The 5,965-nt window shown below is 43.7% G+C and overlaps 1 non-coding gene across 1 annotated transcript; it reads right to left on the bottom strand.

Moving 5' to 3' along the window:
• Positions 1 to 3,226: 3,226 nt before the first annotated feature.
• Positions 3,227 to 3,358, bottom strand: LOC119051559 (small nucleolar RNA SNORA51). The gene has a single exon (XR_005082949.2). It is a non-coding gene; the product is annotated as a small nucleolar RNA SNORA51 (small nucleolar RNA).
• Between the last annotated feature and the right edge of the window lie 2,607 nt (positions 3,359 to 5,965).

Below are 5,965 nucleotides of genomic sequence, written 5' to 3'. Positions count from 1 at the left end.
TCTATTCTTAACCTCCCCTTGTCTATTTTCTATCTGCCATTTATGCTACTTACTCTCTGTACCTCTTCCCTCTCTCTCCCCTCCTACTCCCCCACTGGTAACTCTCCTTGTGATCTCCATTTCTGTGATATTTTTAAGTTTTCTCTCCAAATGTGATTATAGAGATTATCTTTTTATTTATGTTCTTCTTCCTTAATTTATCTTTAAGTATGCTTATTGCACTTTTAATTTATGCTAGTATCATTTTTATCTCTAATATTTCTTTTTCTTCAGTCTTTGTTCTATTATATCTACTTGCAATGTAATGGAAGCAATATTTTCCCTTGATATTAACTAATTGTAATGTTTTCCTCTACTCATACATAGCATTATCTATTTTTTCTGTTCTCCTTTCTTTTTTTTTAAATTTTCTCTCTGATCTTCATTTAAATGTTTTCTCAAATGCCTGGTCATCGCTGGTTCTTAGCAGCAGGGATGGTGCTGGTGGGGGAGCAGTAGCAATTGTCAACGGATGCACTGCATTGTAAATTGATCAGGCAGAGATCTGGCTATTTATCTGTTGGACAACCCAAGGTCAATGTCTGTAGGACTTGGAGGTTTTCTTATCTCGATCTGACTAGTTTCCCCAGAGAGGAATACTCTAATCTCTTGTTTGAGTGTGTTATGTAAAGCTGACTTTCATGGTTTGAATAGGGAAAGGAACTGGGGGCTTACTTTTCAACAGGGAAATTGTACTCCAGTCTCTTGTTTTCATTATTGGAATATCATTTCTAGCCTTCCTTGTACCTCCTATTCTCAAGGCTCAACTGTTTTTCACTTAAGATCTTGAGAGAGTAAACATCCAGGCTTCTTTGAAAGAGGGAAAGGTCACAGCACTTGGCTCTGTAGGAAAAATGAGGAGATCCAGATTTCTTACTGCTCTTAATCATGCTTTCAACCAGGTTTACTGCCCTCGACTCCGTCTGGCTGCCCTGATTTCAGAAGAACCTGATGCACCCATCCGTGTGCATTTCAGGGGAGGATGAACTGTGTCAGTGCTCATCTTGCTGCATGTGGCTTTCATACCCCAGCCACAGCTGCCATCAGCTCAAGCTGTACTTAGCCTTTTCTGTTGTCAGTTAAGGTACTTGATATTGGTTCTCCATGCTCCTTTCCTACTGAGTCTCTCTCTCTCCCTCTCTCATTTTCTCTCTCTTTTGCTCTCTCTCACTCTGTCTTTCCCTCCTCCCCACTGTTTTAGTGGATTTCTGTTATTTTGATGTGATATAAAAATCATAAAATAATACTAATGAAAATAGTGAGCCACTTTCTAAAATCTTTCATTGAAAGAGGTGACCAGGAGTCAGGCAAAGACCATAACAAAAAAGATGTCCTAGTCCATTTGACCTGCTTTGAGAAACCCCTGCACATTGGGAGACTTACAACAGAACAGAGATTTATTCTTCACAGGTCCAGAGTCTGGAATTCCAAGATCAGGGTGCTCACATGGTTGGGTTTGGGTCCTCTCCTGGGTTGCAGACTGCAGATTTCTTGCTCTGTCACCTGGTAGAAGGAGCTAGCTCTGTGAGATCTTTTTGGTAAAGACATTAATCACATTTACTTTGAATCACATTCATTTTCTCAACCAGAAAAAAAAAAGCAAATGCCTGAAGGGTTCCCTCAAAATGAATATGATTTGTCTAAAAAAACTTCTCAGAGTGGGTCAGGAGTCAGGGAGTTCTAGAGGTGAAGGACATCAAAAAGAAGAGGTTGAGGAAGTAGAGAATTTTTGCTGATGCCAGTTGGAGCAGTCCAGAGATCATGACGGGAGGGTCTGGGAGCTTGGGAAGGGGTGGAAACATGCACAGAACCCACTGAGGAGAATGTCCTAGTGTCAGTGGATTAAGAGGTTGGCTTGGGCACCCCGTGGTGACTGAGCTAGCGATGGGTGTAGGAACTAAAGGGCTAGTCCTGGTGGCTAAGGGAAAGGTGAGCCGACAGTTCTAATGCCAGCACCCCTGCAGGCCTGGTCTCTTCTGTTGCTGCAATCGGTAGGACAGGTGATATGCCTACAAGGACCAAGCAAAGAGCAGCAGGGCCCTGGTTGAGGGAGAGCACTCTGGGCTCCAGGGGCCTCCTTGATAGGCTGAAGTAACCGGTGTGGTTTCTCCAAGCTTGCCACAAACTCTGAGGCCTCTGTCCACTCAACTGTGACCTGGATCTGCCAGAATTGTGTGTAAACCCAGAGTACGTGGCTGGGCCTCATTTCCCTCACCTGCAAAAGCAGGACACTGGCCTAGTTCAGTGCCTCTCAAACCTTCCCCCCTACACATTCTGGAGATGTGCAGGTGGCCTGAATACACTTAGCATTTATCACATTTTAGCTTAACATTTCAATGTAAAGTTTAAATGGGAAATATATTAGTCCATGTGGTGTGATCATTTCTTGGCATATTAATTGGGCGTTACTTTTTCTGCTGTAGAGAACCATGCCAAATTGCAGCTCTGTGTGTATGTTTCCTATATTTTCCCACTCCTGTTTCAGGGAGGCTGCTAGATCCTTAATTTTCCTACCTCATGGTTTTTTTTTTACAGTATAACAGAAAAGCTGGTGAATGTTTATCATTTTACCCACTTGTGCAAGTCTAAACTCATGGATCAGTTTCTCCTAGGTGTAGGGTTGGGCAAATCCCGCACCTAGAGAAAATGTAAAGAGAAAGGGGCGTGGGCCATTAGAGAGGAGGCATTTCTCCCCAGTCTGGCAGGAGGGTCGATCTTGGAGCCTGTGCATGATGCAGATGTGGGGCACCAGGCCCGGCTGCCCAGAAGCGTGTGCGGTGAATATCAAGGCTTCCCTTGGTCTGGGGGCTGCAGCACTGGAGAGATCCCCATGGCTGGATTTAGTTCTATTGCAGCATATTGGATAGTTTCAAGAGAACCCAGAACCTTTTACAAATAGAGTATCAGCAATAACTGTGATGTAATGAAGAGAAATCAGCCTTTTCTCATTGGGGAGACTCCATGGAGGACTTCCAGATTCTTGTATGACCCCAGAGAGAGCCGTCCCAGCTGTCGCTCAGATTCCCCCATGTGCCAGCCTTGCAGGCAGTGCCGAGTCATGACTAACCCATGACCTTGATAAATCTCTTGGCCTCCTTTCCCTCATTGGATAAATGAGAAGGTGGGTCTGCATGATTTCTAGTCGCATCCAGCTTTAAAATAAAATGTGATTCTTTTTTTCTGTATTCTATGTCCCCCGTTCACAATACGTACCAGGCGAGGGGCCTGGGCCGAGGCACATATGCGGTGGCTTTGCTCTGCCTTCCCCTTTCTGTGCTGTCAGTATAAGGACACAGCCTGTGGTAGGCCCTGGGGGGCCAAAATGTGATTCTTTTTTATCAGACAAGTTGAGGTGGGGCACCCATAAAAAACCAGAATTATCTGCTGGAGGTGAGCCCCTTGTAGTACATGCTTCCCTCGCTGGGTGAGTGCTCTAGGAACCCGTCTGGGTCACTGTACCAGCTGGGTTGTTGTGAGAGGCTGTCTTCAGCTTCAGTGAACTTTTTTGGAAGACTCTTTCAACACATTTGCCCACTTCATGATGGGTGATGTACGAATGCACCTGCCCACACTGCACTGAGTGTTCAGCAGTTTTTGGTCAAAAATTGCACTGACCCCCATGCCCTACGGTCTCTGTTCACTCAATTTCACCTCCAGCAACTTTATTTTTATTTCCTTGGGTGAAAAAAGTCCTCAAAGGGAAAGGTTTTGCCAATGTAGAAGCGATGAAACAAAAAAGGCAGAGTCACTAGAAGGCATCAAAATCTATGAGTTCAAAAACTGTTTTGGGCAGTGGAAAAAAACATCTTGATGGATGTATTGCATCAAATGGAGTATACTTTGGAGGTGATGGAAGTATAAACATGGAAGAATAAATACACCTTTTTAATAAATAAATTCCAGGTTTTGTGGCATCCTCCTTCATATACCTACCCTGAAGATTCCTCCCAAATCTCCTTCCCTTCAGCCCCTAAACCAAGGCTACACCCTGAGTTAGCATAAGCACTTTCATGAAGGCATTGGGAGAGAACTGTGTTCTTTGCCAGCTTCTTTTTATGTTTCTATGTACTGGAGTGTTAGAGTGTTCACTTGGAGCATTAAAATTAGGAATTATTGAGTGATTTCTTTGTTCTTCCTCCTAGCAGAGCCAACCTCAAAAGCACAACAGAAATAGCAAGAAACTTGTAAGGAACACACACTACTTAAATCTATGGAGTTCAGCACCGTTTAAAAAAATCAGAAGAAAAACTGACTTAAAAAGATGCAAGAAAATTAGGCAGTTTTGGTAAAAAGTAAATTAAAATGTTTTTTTCTCAAACAAAATATCCTAAAAGAAATCTGCTCCTTTGTGCACTTGAAAATTAATACTTGTCCAACCTTTATTTTTTTTTTCTATTTATTTATTTTATTTTATTTTTTTGAATTGTTTATGCTGTTACAGTTGTTCTATTCCCCCCTTCATTCCCCTCCACCCTGCCCCCCCACCCCCCCGATTACCCCCCCTTTAGCTTATGTCCATGTGTCTCAAGTCCTTTAGGTTCTGTATTTCCCATACTATTCTTGCCCCCCCCATCTATTTTCTATCTACTGTCTATGCTACTTGTTTTCTGTACCTTCTCTCCCGTCTTCTACTCCCACTCCCCCTGTTGCTAACCCTACTTGAGCTCTTCATTTCTATGTTTCCACTCCTGATCTAGCTGTCCTTTTAGTTTGCTTTCGTTTTAGGTGTGGTTGTTGATAACTGTGAGCTTGTTGTCCTTTCACTGTTCATGTTTCTTTAATTTCTTTTTCTTAGATAAGTCCCTTTAACATTTCATATAATAAGGGCTTGGTGATGATGAACTCCTTGAATTTGGTCTTATCTGAGAAGCACCTTATCTGTCCTTCCGTTCTAAATGAAATTTTTGCTGGGTAGAGCAATCTTGGTTGTAGGTCTTTAGTTTTCATGACTTGGAATATTTCTTTCCAGCCCCTTCTTGCCTGTAAGGTCTCTTTTGAGAAATCTGCTGACAGCCTGATGGGGACTCCTTTGTAGGTGATTGTCCCCTTAGCTCTTGCTGCTTCCAGGATTCTCTCCTTCGTTTTAATTTTGGCTAATGTAATTATGATATGCCTTGGTGTGTTCCTTCTTGAGTCCAACTTTTTTGGTACTCTCTGGGCTTCTTGGATTTCTTGGAAGTCTGTTTCCTTTGCCAGATTGGGGAAATTTTCTTTTATTATTTGTTCAAATAGTTTTTCCACTGGTGGTTGTGTCTTTCCCCCTTCTGGTACCCCTATAATTCGGATATTGGAGCGTTTATAGATGTCCTGGAAGTTCCTAAGCTTCTCCTCATTTTTCTGAATTCTTATTTCTTCATTCCTTTCTGATTGATCATTTTTTTCTTCCTTCTGGTTTACTCCATTGAGTTGAGCCCCAGTTTTTTTTTCATCTCTATGGGTTTCCTGTGGAATTCCATTCATTTCCCTTAATTTAGCCTTCATATGTTTCTCTAATTTGTGGCTATAGTCCACCAGATCTGTGAGGAAGCTGACGACCAGTGTTTTAAATTGTGCGTCTGAGAGATTTGCTATTTCTTCGTCACTTAGATTTATCTCCGGGACTTTGAGGTCCCCCTGCGACATTTTTGGTCTGTTCTGGCCCTTTAAGTGAGAGAAGCGGCGCCTTGGAGTCCCAGGTCGCTGGGTTGTGACGCTGTATGTGGGGGCGTGGTCAGAGCGGGGGAAAAATGGCGCCGCCACCGGTCCCCCGCTCACTCCCTCACCCGCGCGTAACCGGGCACCCACAGTCAACTCGCTGCCACCGCCTCCCCACTGACTCCACCGTAGTCACTCACCCGGTGGGCTGCTCACTAGGTCCAATCCTGGGTTTGGAGCCCGTGCGACTGGATTCACGCGACTGGATTCCGCGCCCGCGCCCGGGTCGAAC

The sequence above is a fragment of the Artibeus jamaicensis genome, unplaced genomic scaffold (assembly GCF_021234435.1).
Source record: "Artibeus jamaicensis isolate MK-2021 breed Jamaican fruit bat unplaced genomic scaffold, CSHL_Jam_final contig_519, whole genome shotgun sequence".
Classification (NCBI taxonomy): domain Eukaryota; kingdom Metazoa; phylum Chordata; class Mammalia; order Chiroptera; family Phyllostomidae; genus Artibeus; species Artibeus jamaicensis.
Note: the sequence above shows the minus strand (reverse complement) of the source record. Positions and strands in the feature narration are given on the sequence as shown.